The 16343-nt window shown below is 49.4% G+C and overlaps 1 long non-coding RNA gene across 1 annotated transcript; it reads left to right on the top strand.

The window, feature by feature from the left end:
* The first annotated feature begins 3779 nt into the window (after positions 1-3779).
* Positions 3780-15325, top strand: LOC135174419 (uncharacterized). The gene is made up of 3 exons (XR_010301889.1): positions 3780-3962; positions 11925-12047; positions 15243-15325. It is a non-coding gene; the product is annotated as an uncharacterized LOC135174419 (long non-coding RNA).
* Positions 15326-16343: the final 1018 nt, after the last annotated feature.

Raw genomic sequence — 16343 nt, forward strand, 5'->3', positions numbered from 1 at the left:
CAAACTGGGCTGTTAGAACTGGGGTTGTGCAGCCTGGAGAAGAGGAGGCTCAGGGCAGAGCTCATTGCTGTTTACAACTACCTGAAGGGAGGCTGTAGCCAGGTGGGGTTGGTCTCTTCTTCCAGGCAACCAGCAGCAGAACAAGGGGACACAGTTTCCAGTTGTGTTGGGGGAGGTCTAGGCTGGATGTTAGGAAGAAGCTCTTCCCAGAGAGAGTGATTGGCATTGGAATGGGCTGCCCAGGGAGGTGATGGAGTCGTCGTTCCTAGAGGTGTTGAAGCAAAGCCTGGCTGAGGCACTTAGTGCCGTGGTCTGGTTGATTGGCCAGGGCTGGGTGCTAGGTTGGACTGGCTGAGCTTGGAGGTCTCTTCCAACCTGGTTGATTCTATGACTGGTGCTCCATTGCTATGAATTATTTTAGTGAGAGGAAAGCAGCCTTATTTCTCTTTCCAAATGCTCTGCAGGAGTATTTTCCTGGTGAGGAAAAGAATAAAATATAATATTTCATAGCCCATAATGTAGTACCCAGGAGTAGATGAGATATTGCCTGTCTCTGTCAGGCTAAAAGGAAATGAGGACAGCCTTTGAATAGCCTCCTTCTCTTTCAAAGTGGCAAGAGTATGAAAGGAGAATGACTTGCAAGCCAGAGAACAGAGTGGGGGTTGTCTGGCTGTCCCCATGCTAGCATGCAGTAGGATGCTGAAGAAGTAGATCTGTTTGTAGAGTAAAGCAGTTTGTGATGAGGTTCCAAGATGTGTAATGTTTTGGAGGCATACCTTGGGCTACCACTGCTGTGGGTTCTAGGACTCAACCTAATCAGCAGCTGAAGCACATCTGCTCTGAGTAGTCCCAAATTCAGTTCAGTTCCTGCTTGCTGAGTCCTCCACCTCCTGTGATTTGGATGCACTAAATGGGGCACATAAGGGATTCTTCTGACCCCACAATGCAGTCTGAACAAGAATGGTGATGCACCATATATATCCAGAATAGGGAGAAGGTTTGGAATCTTCAATTACTAGCAAAATGTTGCAGCAGAAAGATTGCTTCTGAACTGCTTCCAAGGTTTCTTCTGAAGCTGCCTGTATTTAAGCAGCTATGCTTTAAGCTGGCCTGTAGGGAAGCAAGTTAAATGGGAAAGGCAGCACAGAACTGCAGCCTGGAACAAGAAGGAAGGAACCACAGAGCACTGGCATAGGCTTCCTAGAGAGGTCATGGAGTCTCCTTCTCTTGAGCCTTTCAAGGCCTGTCTGGATGTGTTCCTCTGTGCTCTGTGTTAGACAGGATTGTCCTGCTCTGGCAGGGGGGTTGGACTCGATGAGCTCCTTGTATCCCTTCCAAACCCTAACATCCTGTGAGCCTGTGAAAAAACTGTGTCAAGTGAGATCCTAGAGGTGACAGGTTTATTCCTGAGATGGTTTAATGTATATTAGACCTTAAAAACTGGAGAAAAGAGAAATAAGGGCAGATAAATCTATCTCCTGTAGATCCTGTAGCAGTCAGTAGATCTGAGGGAGCGCCGTTAGGCTTTATGGGAGCTTTAATTCCTCTTGAGCTGGAACTTCCCACAGAAAGGGCTGGCATGATTCCGTGGAAAAGCTTTGCTTTGTTCTACCTTTTCTGTGTTTGGGGATTTTTTTTATCAGTTCTTAACAAAGGATTTGGTGGTGCCCAGCAGCAGGACAAGAGGTAATGGGCATGAACATGAACAGATGATGTTACGTCTCAACACAAGGAGGAACTTCTTTAGTTTGAGGGTGGTGTTGCTCTGGAACAGGCTGCCCAAGAGGATGCAAAATCTCCTTGCCTGGATTCCATCAGAGGTCACCTGGATACCATCCTGTGCAGTCTGCTCTGGTTGAACCTGCTCTGACAAGGGAGTTGGCCTAGATGATCTCCAGAGGTCCCTTCCAACCTCTATCATTCTGTGATTCAGGTCTGTTTGAAAAACCAAAGCACAGTATCAGCTGGACTCTTCCCTTAGTGAGTAAGCCAAGAGTTGTGTCCTCTTCTCTCCAGAGCACTTCAGTTATCCAAGCTTCTCTGTAACCTCTGCTGGTCGGCAACATTGTCAGTCCCTGCTATTTATGACCTCTTTCATGGTTGACTTGAGTGATTATCCTGGCTAAAGCTTTCTGTGCAGCCTCATGAAGAGCTGCAGAGGTTGTCTAATGACAGCAGAGCTGCCTTTTGCTGTTACCCTCTCAGTGGTTTTGTGAGGACAGAGATGTAGACTGAAAGACATTGCTTTGTTCTGCTTTCCTGCCTTCCTGTGAGCCAAAGGACTGAAACAAGCATTACACCAGCCTGCAGTCTTAGTCGTGTGGAAATAGAGGCTGAAATATGACACTGTGGTCTCTTGGGCCTTGGCTAGGTGCTGACACTGCTCAGTACTAGTTAGTCAGAGGAGTGAGCCTGCTTACTACTAACAGAACAAGTCTTAGGATCTGCTTACTACTTAGAGAACAGGACTTGTGAGGAGCAGCTTGTTTGGTGTTGAGAAGAGGAGGCTGAGTGGAGACTTCATTGCTTTCTACAACTACATCCCTGAAAGGAGATTGCAATTAGAAGGAGCTCAGTCTCTTCTCCCCAGTACCAGGTGATAGAACAAGAGGAGGTGGCCTGCAGTTGTGCTGGGGAGGTTTAGCTTGGAGATAAGGAAAAGTCTTTCCTGCAAGAGTGGTCAGGCATTGGAACAGGCTGACCAGGGAGGTGGTGGAGATACTGGCTTTGGAGATGTTGATGAGCATTTCGACCTTGGCTCCTGTGGCTTCAGGATGCCTCCCACGGGAGAGGAGAGATAGTGCACACCTGGTTAATGAGAAAAACAAGGTGTTGTGTGTAAAAGACTGGGTTGTGCTTGCCTAGGTGATGCTAATGTGTAGATGAGTGCTCTGTGCTCAAGTCTATAGATATGATGTCAGAACGAGCAATAAAGGTCTCTGGTGGGATTCACATTGAGTCCTCTGGAGTCCATGTGGTATCCCTTGGCAACAGGTGGTGACCTACAGCGCACTGCTGAAGGCAGCATCCGTGGCTAACATCCATTCTCAGTCACTCTCATTCCCATACATTTCCCTAGCACTCACAAGCGTTTGGATGTCTGCCCAGGTGCTCTCTGTGGGGCTGTTTGTGTCTAACACAGGGTGGAATGGATCACAGAATCCTAGAACAGTTTTAGTTGGGAGGGACCTTAAAGAGCATCTGGTTCCTACTCGCTCTGCCAAGGGCAGGGACACCTCCTGCTAGATCAGGTTGCTTCAAGACCTCATGCAACCTGGCCTGGTATGCTTCCAGGGAGGGAGCATCCACAGCCTCCCTGGGAAACCTGTTCCAGTGCCTCACCACCCTCTGTGTAAAGAATTTCTTCCTAAGATATGCTTAAAGCTGGAGGTCAAGTCCTGGTCTTGTTTCTGGGCTGCTTCTGCACTGCTTAAACCAGACTTTGACATTGTTCCTGAGCCGGCAGTTGGCAGAGGGTGGTGCTTTGCCTCAGCATTTTGCTTGCCTCCCTCTCCTTCAATCTTCTGTTTCTTACAGGAAACACCTGTCTCTTGTGTACTGGAGAAGGAATGGTGTGTGTGCCATCCTGTGCTGGCTTTGCTGCCATCCTCAGCATCCTCCACTGGAAGGTCAGGAGTGCTGTGCTCTGCCCAGAGTGCAGCTTGTCTGATCTGAACAGACCAGTGATCTCCTCAGCTGTGCTCCTGAGAGGGAAGTTCTTCATTATCCACAGAGAATTTTTCTTGTAATCATGGTTCTGCTGTTTCTTCAGGTGCCTGAATCTGTGTGCTCCCACTTGTATTTTGTTCACAGCAACCTTAACATCTTTCTTAGAGCTCTTTAGGATGCGCAGGCAGCAGTGCGTGCAGTGAGATGTGTGCAAGCTGCTGCAGTAAGACAAGACCAGCAGCAGTGCTAAGAAGGAATGCAGTGAGCAGTGCTGCCAGGCTTTTCTCTTTGAGGTAGGTACATAGAATCAGTCAGGGTTGGAAGAGACCACAAGGATCATCTAGTTCCAAGCCCCCTGCCATGCCCAGGGACACCCTACCCTACATCAGCCTGGCCTTAAACACCTCCAGCCGTGGGCCCTCAACCACCTCCCTGGGCAACCCATTCCAGACTCTCACCACTCTAATGCTGAACAACTTCCCCTGCACATCCAGTCTGAACTTACCCATCTCCAGCTTTGCTCCATCCCCCCTAGTCCTGTCACTCCCTGACAGCCTAAAAAGTCCCTCCACAGACTTTTTGTAGGCCCCTTCAGATCCTGGAAGGTCACAATAAGGTCACCTCATAGCCTTCTCTTCTCCAGCCTGAACAGCCCCAACTCTTTCAGTCTGTCCTTACAGCAGAGCTGCTTCAGCCCTCGAGCATCCTCATGACTCTTCTCTGGGCGTGCTCCAGCACATCCACATCCTTCTTGTAATGAGGGCTCCAGAATTGGATGCAGTACTCCAGGTGGGGTCTCAGCAGATCAGAGCAGAGGGAGAGAATCACTTCCCTCGATCTGTAGGCCACATTGTAACAGAATGACAGGGGTTGGAAATGATCTCTGGAGATCAAGTCCAGCTCCCATGTCAAGGCAGGTTCAGCTGGAGAAGGTCACACAACAGGACTGTAATGTCTCCAGAGATGGAGCCTCCTCACAGCTCTGTCAGCCTCAAGTTAAAGATCATCCTGATGTTTAGAAGAGGAGGACACATATGTTCTAGTTTCTGCCTCTTGGCCCTTGTCCTGTCACTGGGCACCAGTGAAAGCAGATTGGTACCATCCTCCTGGCACCCACCCTTTAAGTGTTTATAAGCAGTTATGAAACTCCTCCCCCAGTCTGCTTTTTTCCAGACTAAAGCACCCAAATTCTCTCAGCCTTTCCTCATGAGGCAGATGTTCCATTCCCCTCACTGGTTCTGTAGCCCTTTTCTGTCCCCTCTCCAGCCAGTCCCTGTCATTCTTGAGCTTGCAAACCCAAATCTGATTTGCCTTACACTGAACACAGTCCAAGCAAGGTAAAAAACCAAATGCAACACATCCCTGTGAGAAAGATTGGTTCTGCAAGAGTTCTGCAGTTGTCCTTACTCTGCATCCTTTTCCTTGGAGCCAGTGATGATGTCTCAATGAATTTGTACATAGGTACAAAAGAAACTAAAACCCTAAGACTGTTCTGCAAGAAGAGGAGTTTTGTTGTGTGCTCCTTTTGCTCAGCATAAATTCATCACTGAGAAATGAGCACAACCTTGTGCACTGCAGGATTTATTTTGTTACAAACCTTCTCATTGATTGGTCAGAAGGTTCTTGTGCTCACCTGCCAGCTAACATCACAGTGACATTTTTAAAGGCCTTTCTTCTGTGCTGAGAGTGTGTCCTGTTGCACAGTGTGGTTTTGTCTTGGTTCTCTCTCAATTGCATCCTTTAGGAGTTATTTCACAGCCACTTTTAGACTGGAGTGTAAATGTAAAGGGTAAATCAAACCCTGCAGGACCTTTCCTCCAGTTGGGGCATTTACATGCAGCTCACTTGCTGGCTGGGCAGCCAGCTCCTGTGTCAGTTCACCTGCTAAATAGAGAAGCCTGAAGGAAAGTTACCTGTACTGAGGTTGGCACCTTTCTAAAGGCAGGTGCTGGATGTTAATTCACCTCTGTCAGAGGTGAAGTGCACTGGTAGGAACACCTCAGAAGCTGGGAACTGCTGTGTGTGTTACCTGTAATACTTGGTGTTGGCTTGGATCACAGGAACCAGCTCTCACTGTCTTGTGGGGTTTTGCCCCTTCCACCCAGTTCAGGGTGGCTCCTCAGCTGTTTGCACTGGTTCCACAGTGTGCAATGCCAACTCTGTTCTTGAGCTCTTTGTAGCATCTGTGTCCTGAGCTCCATGCCAGAAAGTGTAAGGGACAAAAGACAAAGCTGAGGCAAACCTGCTGTTTTTTGGCTCTAGCTTTGGTTATTTGCTCCTTCTCAGCTGCAGTTAGTCACTGTTTGGGCTGAATGACTTTTCAGTTGGAAATGACCAAACCCATATTTTGTTTTGTTGCCCTTTTCACTTGCTCAGTGTAATTCTACCTGATGTGTCTGCTAGCAAGCAGGAACACTTCCTCCTCTGGTCACATTCACAGGTTACATTGGCTTGGAAGGGACCCTCAGAGATCATCTTGTCCAGCCCCCCTGTAGTGAGCAGGAACACCCTAAACTGGCATAGGCTACCCAGAACCACATCAAATCTGATCTTGAATGTCTCCAGGGATGGGGCCTGAACCACTTCCCTGGGCAGCCTATTTCACTGTTTCACCATTCTGATTGTGAAGAACTTCTTCCTCATGTCCCACCTAAGTCTCTTCTGCTCTGGTTTCAAACCATTGCCCCTAGTCCTACCACTAGGAAGGATGGAGGAAGAAAAAGTTTACATCTCAGTTGAAAGGCAGAATTAGAATCATCATAGAATCAACCAGGTTGGAAGAGCTCTCCCAGTCCAACCTATCCCCCAGCTCTGTCCAGTCAACCAGACCATGGCACCAAGTGCCTCATCCAGGCTTTTCTTGGCCACGCCAGGGACGGTGCCTCCACCACCTTCCTGGGCAGCCCATTCCAGTGCCAATCACCTCCCCTGGCACAACTTGAGACTGTGTCACCTTCTACTTTTGTTCTCTTGCTGACATCACTTCTTGGCCAGAGCTCATCTTCTAAGTGCACTGCTGTGACCTGTATTGCAGTAGAGTTTACCCAGGCTGGAGAGTGATGTTGGTGCTCTTCAGCAGTGGTTTCAGTGCTGATTGTGGGCAACCACCACAGCTGTGCTGTGTGGCAAATGCCATGACCTTTCCTAAAGAGCTGCCACCATCTGTACTTCTTTGCAGTAGGAACTGAAATCAAGTCTGTTGTAGGACTTGCAATGCATTCAGAAGGTCTGGCTGGTTATTCTGCTGTGCACTAGGGGGAATGTGCTCGGCGAGGATGCTCAGGGGGCTGGAGCACCTCTCCTATGAGGACAGACTGAAGGAGTTGGGGCCCTTCAGTCTGCAGAAGAGGAGAGTCTGAGGTGACCTTACTGTGGCCTTTCAGTATCTGAAGGGGGCCTACAAGAAAAGCTGAGGAGGGACTTTTGAGGCTATCATGTAGTGACAGGACTAGGGGGAGTGGAGCAAAGCTGGAGGTGGGTAGGTTCAGACTGGATGTGAAGAGGAAGTTGTTCATCATGAGAGTGGTGAGAGGCTGCAATGGGTTGCCCAGGGAGTGGTTGAGGCCCCATGGCTGGAGGTGTTTCAGGCCAGGCTGGCTGAGGCTGTGTGCAGCCTGATGTAAGGTAGGGTGCCCCTGGCCATGGCAGGGGGCTTGGAACTAGATGATCCTTGTGGTCTCTTCCAACCCTGACTGATTCTATGGTTCTATGAATTCCCTTTGAGATGCCTTCAGCAACCTCTGTGTATGCTGTCAGTAGGGCATGTGCTTAGAAATCTGTATTTAAATTGTCTGTCAGCTGCTGACTCACACAGAGAAACTTCTGTATGTTTGCTGCCAACCCCACAGATTAGTTAGTATTTACTGGTGGTGTTTTTAGCTGCTTCACTTTTTGCTGAAAGCAGATCAGCCTACAAGATTGTCATTGTTTTAGATGAGGGCTGACTGCTGTAAACCAGCCCAAACACTGATATAAGCCTCGGTAAGATCAGTGATAATTCCCTGTAGTGCTCTTTTCATTTTGAAGAAGATAAAACTCTCTCTTAATGAAACTTGCTGACAGTCTGAAAACGAGTTGTTGAATCAAGATGACACCATATCACCTTCTCAGTTACCTTTGATTGTAACAAGCATCATTGTTCACTTAGGGATGCTGTAGGCTTTCCTCAGAACCACTTTGAAGTGCTGAGTACTTCAGGGCTGGTATCACACAGCTTAATTGCAGTGGCACACACAAAGTCAGATCACCAGGCTGCTGCTGTAACAGTTTAGTTCTTACATGAGTGCATTGTTCTGGAGCCATTTAAATACAATTGATCTTCTGAAACAGTCACCTTTTTAGGCTGCTGTGGTGATTTTCCCTTTGTTCTTCATCACACCTATATCATAGAATCATAGAATCAACCAGGTTGGAAGAGACCTCCAAGATCATCCAGTCCAACCTAGCACCCAGCCCTGTCTAACCAACTAGAGCATGGCACTAAGTGCCTCATCCACTCTTTTTGGGAGCACCTCCAGGGACAGCAACTCCACCACCTCCCTGGGCAGCCTCTCACCAGCTTCGTTGCCCTTCTCTGGACACCTTCCAGTATTTCAGCATCTCTCTTGAACTGAGGAGCCCAGAACTGGACACAGCACTCAAGGTGTGGCCTTAGCAGTGCTGAGTACAGGGGCAGAATAACCTCCCTTGTCCTACTGGCCACACTGCTCCTGATGCAGGCCAGGATGCCATTGGCTCTCTTGGCCACCTGGGCACATTGCTGGCTTAGCTTCAGCTACTCTCTACCAGCACCCCCAGGTCCCTTTCTTCCTGGCTGCTCTCAGCCACTCTATCCCCATCCTGTAGCACTGCTGATTGGGGCTGCTGTGGCCAAAGTGTAGAGCCCTGCACTTGGCCTTGTTCAATCTCATCTCATTGCCCCTGGCCCACTCCTCCAGCCTGCCAAGGTCCCTCTGCAGGGTTAACAAAAGAGCCTACAGGAGAATCACAGGAATGCAGGTCTCTCTCTGCACTAAGGGGGCACATTTGCTAGCCCCTGAAGAGAAGAGCTGCAGGAGCTTGACAAGGCAGGAGCAAGCCCTGCTTCTCTCAGCAGAGCTGGGTTCTCAAGGCAAAAGGTGAGCTGCAAACACAGGCTTTGGCTTTTGAAGCTGTTTTGACAATGAGAGTGTTGCTGTGAACTCCTTGCAGCGAAGCAGTGGGAATGTCTCAGTCCTTACTTTGTTCTTCCTTTAGCTTTTGCCCAGTGAGAGAGAACAAACATCCTGCTGTGGCTCAGCGCTGTGGAGATTGAGGCAAGCAGAGTGTGCTCTCTGGGCCTTGGGGAGATGGTTTTCCTCTGAGGTGTAAGTACAGGAATGGCAGCATGGGTAAAGCTGGGGCAAAAAATCAAGTCTTTTCAGAGCTGCCATGGGTCTGGAACCAAAGTGAGCTCTGGGATTGGAATCTCAAGGATGCTTTCCCCAGTCCACTTCAAAACTCAACAGCTGCAGCTAGGGGTGGTGTAGGGTTGTGGAGGTGTGGATTGCTAAATGGAGCCACCTGCTCCTGGTGCTGGCCCTCGAGTGCATTGACAGCAGCATCAGGGCTTAAACCTCTGACTAATTAGCTTCTATCTCTTGTCATCTGTGCTCTGGGTTGCTTAGACAGACTGTGTTCTTAATTCTGGCTCCTAAGCAGCTCAGCTGAAGTCCTCTCACAGCACCCTAGATGAGTTGAGGCATTCCCAGAGGTGCTCTGATGGTTCACAGTGGCTACAGCTTTCTTTCCTGGCTGGTTTGTTAAAGATGGAAGGTGAAATGGCCTCTTAGCTGTCATTTCCAGGCAAGGAAATGCTCATTCAGCCTAAGCTATGCAAAAGCTTTGTTGTTTCCTATTTTATGGGCATTTCTTCTCTAGTAAGCCTTCACTTGGAGCACTGTGTCCAGCTCTGGAGCCCTCAAGGACATAGAACTACAGGAGCAAGTCCAAAGGAGGGCCATGAGGATGATCAAAGGGCTGGAGCACCTCCTCTGTGGGAGCAGGTTGAGGGAGTTGTGCTTGGTCAGCCTAGAGAAGAGAAGTAGCTGTGGAGACCTGATATTGGCTTTCCAGGACCTGAAGTGGGGTGATAGGAAGGCTTCACAGGGACTGTGTACAAAGGCCTGCAGTGACAGGGTGAGGGGCAATGGTTTGGGGTTAGAGTAGGCTTAGGTTGGGTGTTAGAAACAGATTCTTTACCATGAGGGGTCTGGAACACTTGAGCAGGTTACCCAGGGAGGTAGTTGGGGTCCTGTCCCTGGAGTTATTCAAGGTCAGGCTCAACAAGGCTGTGAGCAGCCTGATCTAGTGGAGGCTGTCCCTGCTGACTGCAGAGAGATTGGACTGGGCAGCCTTTGGAGGTCCCTTCCAACCTAACCCATCCATGATTCTGTGTATTGTTCCTCATCAATTGCTTTTGCTTTGTGTTTGTTTCTCCACAGACTGTGGGTCTGTGCCTACCTTTAACACTCAAACTGGCATTTAGCAGACACTTGGCTGCTTCCTCACTCAGCCAAAGGAAAACATGCTTGTGAAGTGTTTCATTATGAAAGCCAAATTAATGCACTCATAGAATCAACCAGGTTGGAAGAGACCTCCAGGTTCATCCAGTCCAACCTATCCCCAGCCTGTTGGGGTTTGAGCAGAGCTGCAGTCTGAAAATGAGGAGAGTAGGCAGGGTAGTGTTAGGTCACTCTGATAAGAGGCACAGCTGCAGGGAAGTGGCCTTGGGTAGAAGCTGAGAAAGTGGCTCCTCTCTGTAAGCTGAGCTGTGTGAGGGGGCCTTGAAGGAGGGCAGGCAGGTCAGGCCTGGGAATAGCTGATGCTGGAGCCTAGCAAAAGTCCAGGCCCCTGTACCAAATCCACACTGTAAGCATCACTCCCAGCTTCACTAAACGGATTGAGCTTCTGTGTGTCACACTGGTGTGAGCTCCTGTCTGTCCTGCTCCTGCACAGCCTGGGAGCAACCCAGCACCAGCCCTGTCCAATCAACCAGACCATGGCACTGAGTGCCTCAGCCAGGCTTTGCTTGAACACCCCCAGGGATGGTGACTCCACCACCTCCCTGGGCAGCCCATTCCAATGCCAGTCACTCTCTCTGGGAAGAACTTCCTCCTGGCATCCAGCCTAGACCTGCCCTGGCACAACTTGAGACTGTGTCCCCTTGTTCCATTGGTTGTTGCCCTGGAGGAGAGCCCAACCCCCACCTGGCTACAGCCTCCCTTCAGGTAGTTGTAGCCAGCAGTGAGGTCAGCCCTGAGCCTCCTCTGCTGCAGGCTGCACACCCCCAGCTCCCTCAGCCTCTCCTCACAGGGCTGTGTTTCAGGCCTCTCACCAGCTTCGTTGCCCTTCTCTGGACATGATCCAGTACCTCAGCATCTCTCTTGGATTGAGGAGCCCAGACCTGGACACAGCACTCAGTTCATTCTTTGCATTTACCATAAATATAGCAAGGAGCAGCTGTTGTGAATAAGCCTATGCTACAGCAAAGCAATCTGGAAGTAAGAAACAACATCCAAAGACAGAGAGTGATTGGCACTGGGATGGGCTGCCCAGGGAGGTGGTGGAGTTGCTGTGCCTGGAGGTGTTCAAGCAAAGCCTGGATGAGGCACTTAGTGCCATGGTCTGGTTGGTTGGATAGGGCTGGGTGCTAGATTGGACTGGATGAGCTTGGAGGTCTCTTCCAGCCTATCTGATTCTATGACTCTATGAACATATGTTTTACTAGGTATGCCTTTTGGAAGGGCAGAAGCAGCTTTCCATGGCAGCATGGAGAAGAGTATCCAGGCAGCTCTATTTTCCATGACATTTTTCCCACAGAGCTAAAATGTCTTTCAGTTACCTGACAGAACTTCCATTAAAAACCCACAACTGTTTAAACCAAATCTGTAGTGTCCTTGTAGCTTGCCAGGTACTGATTCATTCTCTGTGAAAGCTTTGGTCAAATGATTGCAGTTAGAAATCTTCTCTGAGGTTACCAAACCTGAAACACAAAACTCTCTGAGCTGTCACAGTGCCTGCCTTACAGGAGAAAGGGAAGCCTTAGCAGGTTGCCACCTGCTTCCCACTTGCCAAGTCTCCTTGAAAACCATCTATTCCCATGGATTTGCTTACAGCTGGTTTGAAGAGATCTGCATTTATCAGAGCAATCTAATTAGGTGCTTTTATTAGGGTAGAGCATGTAAATGTTTGTGGCAATGGGGATTAACAACTCAGCTTTTTCCTTTCTGTTTCAGAGTCTCACACACTCTAATAGATGCCAGCTCTTAGCTAAAGCATTCCAAGCTGTCTGTGCTTGATCTCCAGAAGCAGCAACTGCTGTCCTTGCTGCTCCTTCCCTGCTGTGGTGATTCCAACTGGTAAGCAGTCCTTGGCCAGTAATTTCTGTGACCTGTTTTTTCTATCTTCTCTGCTCAGAAAGTTTCCATTGTATTGACTTTATCCATCCCATAAACTGTTTCCCATGTGGTTTCTGCAAACAATATTTAGCTTCTAATTCTTTCAGAAACAGCTCAGTGATTTCATTACCCTTTTTTTGCATGTGCTGCTAGACAGCATGCCAGCATGCCAGGGGGCTCAGAGTGTTCATTCTTTGCTTCAAGCTAAGGTCAGTGAAGTGCAGGTCCTGTTGTCATATCCCAATCTTAGCAGCAAGGCTGGAGGAAGGAGCCTTAGAATTCCTGAGGTGAGGGAAGTTCATCAAATCTGTGACATAGGAAACTTGTACTGAGTAAACCCAAGGCAATCTGAACACTTGGGACATGGTTTAGTGGCCATGGTGGTCTTAGGTTAATGGTTGAACTTGATGATTTTAGAGGCTTTGCCAACCCAGACACTTCTATGGTGCTTCATTGTGGGGCACATTAAATTTGATTGATTGGTAATTAGCTCTGGGAGTTAGAATGAAGCTATTTTGCTGACTGTGGGCTCTTGTGCAGCTAATTATTACCTTTTACTGTTGGCTGATAGCCAAAATTGGTGCCCTTTTGTTTGCTCTAGCTTGGAGGAAGATTAGAGGAATGTGCTTTGGTTTGTGGAGAGTATATTCTGGGCTGAGTCGGTTTCAATATTACTGATCTGCTTTTGTGATCAGGTTCCTGCCTGGTGCATGTGGGGCAGGCTGTGGATGGAGTCTACCTGGACTTCAGCACAGCCTTTGACACTGTCTGCCACCACAGGCTCCTGGCCAAGCTGGCAGCTCATGGCTTGGACAGATTCACTGTGTGCTGGATCAGGAAGTGGCTGGATGGCAGAGCCCAGAGAGTGGTGGTGAATGGTGCCACATGCAGTTGGCAGCTGTCACTGGTGGTGTGCCCCAAGGCTCAGTGCTGGGCCCAGTCCTGTTCAGTATCTTTATTGATGACCTGGATGAGGGGATTGAGTCCAGCAGCAGTGAGTTTGCAGATGACACCAAGCTAGGAGCAGGTCTGGAGCTGTTGGAGGGTAGCAGAGCCCTGCAGAGGGATCTAGACAGGCTGGATGGGTGGGCAGAGGCCAATGGGATGAGACTGAACAAAGCCAAGTGCAGGGTTCTGCACCTTGGCCACTACAACCCCAAGCAGCACTACAGGCTGGGGATAGAGTGGCTGAGAGCAGCCAGAAAGAAAGGGAGCTGGGGGTACTGATAGAGAGTAGCTGAACATGAGCCAGCAGTGTGCCCAGGTGGCCAAGAGAGCCAATGGCATCCTGGCCTGCATCAGGAACAGTGTGGACAGTAGGACAAGGGAGGTTATTCTGGCCTGTACTCAGCAATGCTCAGGCCACACCTTGAGTGCTGTGTCCAGTTCTGGGCTCTGCAAATCAAGAGAGATGCTGAGGTGCTGGAAGGTGTCCAGAGAAGGGTGACAAAGCTGGGGAGGGGCCTGGAGCACAGCCCTGTGAGGAGAGGCTGAGGGAGCTGGGGGTGTGCACCCTGCAGAAGAGGAGGCTCAGGGCAGAGCTCATTGCTGTCTACAACTACCTGCAGGGAGGCTGTAGCCAGGTGGGGGTTGGCCTCTTCTCTCAGGCAACCACCAATAGAACAAGGGGACACAGTCTCAAGCTGTGCCAGGGCAGGTCTAGGCTGGATGTTAGGAGGAAGTTGTTGCCAGAGAGTGATTGGCATTGGCATGGGCTGCCCAGGGAGGTGGTGCAGTGTGGTGGTTTGGCTGTTCTCTGCCCCCCCACACTTTATGAACTCCCCAGCTAACTCAGTCGTGCTCTGGGAACATGAATGAAGCTTTTATTTCCAGCAGCACAATGCACAAGCAGCTATTTACAGCAGATACAGTTATAGACAGAAACAGACAAGGGAAATGTGATACAGAAACACAACTCCCCTCCCAGAAACCTGAGTCCCCAGGAGGGGCTCTCAACCACCCCTGCACCTTCCCCCTGCCCCTCTCAACCTTACCCCAGCCTTAAGGAAGAAAAGAGGTTCAGCCAAGAGGTTAAGGAGCAAGGTCAGTGGCAGTGAGGTTAGGGAGCTGCAGCTGAGTCCAAAGCCAGCCAGAAAGGGAAGGCAGAATGGCAAGAGAGTTATCTAATGTTTGCATTCTTCTGCAGCCAGACTCTGAGGGCAGCAGACATCACCAATGTTCTCCTTTCACAGCCAATTAGCTACTTTTTCTTACCAAAACATCCCAGCCTGCTTCAAACTAGCAGATGGAGTCACCATCCCTAGAGGTGTTCCAGAGGGGACTTGATGAGGCACCCAGTGCCATGGTCTGGTTGGTTGGACAGGGCTGGGTGCTAGGTTGGACTGGATGATCTTGGAGGTCTCTTCCAACCTGGTTGATTCTATGATGCTGTTACCAAATCTGTTTTTAGTCAGTCAGGAAATAATACAACTGCTGGAATTTATTCAACAGCTTTGATGTGAGTAATTTTGCCTAAAACAGAGTTACCAAATGCCTGTGCCAAATCTTATCCATGTAACCCAGAGTTATAGTTATCCTGTGTGATCTTAGCCCTAATGACTCTGGATTTAGTGTTAATGCTGGCATTGTGCATGAGACATTGGAATGTGATTTAAAACAAATACTGTTTCCAGTTTCCATTCACATCTAGGTCATGAGCAAAAGGGAATCAAGTTCAGAAAGGTTATTAACATTTAATTAAGCAAATAAAAGAGAGGAAATCCCAACAACAGAACAAGAGGACACAGTCTCAAGTTGTGCTAGGGGAAGTCTAGGCTGGATGTTAGGAGGAAATTCTTCTCAGAGAGAGTGATTGGCACTGGCATGGGCTGCCCAGGGAGGTGATGGAGTCGCTGTGCCTGGAGGTGTTCAAGCCTGGCTGAGGCACTTAGTGCCGTGGTCGAGTTGAGTGGCCAGGCCTGGGTGCTAGGTTGGACTGGCTGAGCTTGGAGCTCTCTTCCAGCTTGGCTGATTCTATGATTCCTATCATAGATTTCAGGCAGTGCAATATAAGATTTGGGTGTGGTTTAAGGCTGATGTGCAGCAGTCTGACCCCTGGGCTCAGCACACAGAGGGTCCTTTCCTGAGTTACTCCTGGGCAGCTGAAATTGTCCTTTCTCTGGTGGCCATTCCTGCCTTACCCTGTTGTGGTTATAGAAACACAGACTGAGGGAGTCGGCTGGAAGTGCTGCAGCAGTGAGTGTGGGGAGTGTGCAAAACCACCTCTCACCTGGATGGTTTGGAACATGCAATGTTAACTGCTGACTTCAGGAAAGAGGAAGCAGGAAAATGCAATGAAGTCCTTCCTTGGGCCAAGGGAAGTGGAAGTCATGTGGTGAATGTGGGGCAGGCTGTGGATGTAGTCGACCTATACTTCAGCACAGCCTTTGACACCCTCTGCCATGGCAAGCTCCTGACAAAGTTGGCAGCTCGTGGCTTGGACAGATTCACTCTGGAATGGGTCAAAAACTTGCTGGAGGGCTGGGCTCAGAGAGTGATGGCAGATGGTGGCACATCCAGTTGGCAGCTGTCACTGGTGTTGTGCCCCAAGTATTGCTGCTGGGCCCAGTCCTGTTCAATATCTTTAGTGATGATCTGGGTGAGGGGATTGAGTCCAGCAGCAGTGAGTTTGCAGGTGACACAGAGCTAGGAGCAGGTGTGGAGCTGTTGGAGGGTAGGAGAGCCCTGCAGAGGGACCTGGCCAGGCTGCATGGGTGGGCAGAGGCCAATGGGATGAGACTGAACAAGGCCAAGTGCAGAGTTCTACACTTTGGCCACAACAACCCCAAGCAGATCTCTTTCAGCCTGGTTGATTCAATGATTCTGTGTTCTGATTGCATGGTTACAGGTGACCCCAGCTGCTTGTGGGGAAAGGGCACTCAACACAGCACTTGTAGAGTGGTGCATCAGCGTAGAGATCATGTCCAGACAGCACAGGGTTGGTGAAAGAGGAGGAGATCTGTGCAGGACATTCATCTGGAACGTGTGGATGACAGAGCAGAGCAAGCAGCCTTAGCATTCAACCTACCTTCTGGTACATCTACCTAGGAAACAGATGTCAGCCTGTAAGCAGTCACTGGAGTGTAGTGCTCTCACCTAGCACCTTTCTACTGACTTCTCCAATTGCTGGAGCTTAGATTCACAACTTTGGTCATTGTGTAGTGTTTTGGAATAACTGAACCTTTTGGGAAATGCTTCTGGGCTCTGGATCAAAACTCTGGGATCTGCAGAAGCCACACTCTTGGGTGCTGCCACAGG

This window comes from Pogoniulus pusillus, unplaced genomic scaffold, assembly GCF_015220805.1.
Source record: "Pogoniulus pusillus isolate bPogPus1 unplaced genomic scaffold, bPogPus1.pri scaffold_63_arrow_ctg1, whole genome shotgun sequence".
NCBI classification, from domain to species: domain Eukaryota; kingdom Metazoa; phylum Chordata; class Aves; order Piciformes; family Lybiidae; genus Pogoniulus; species Pogoniulus pusillus.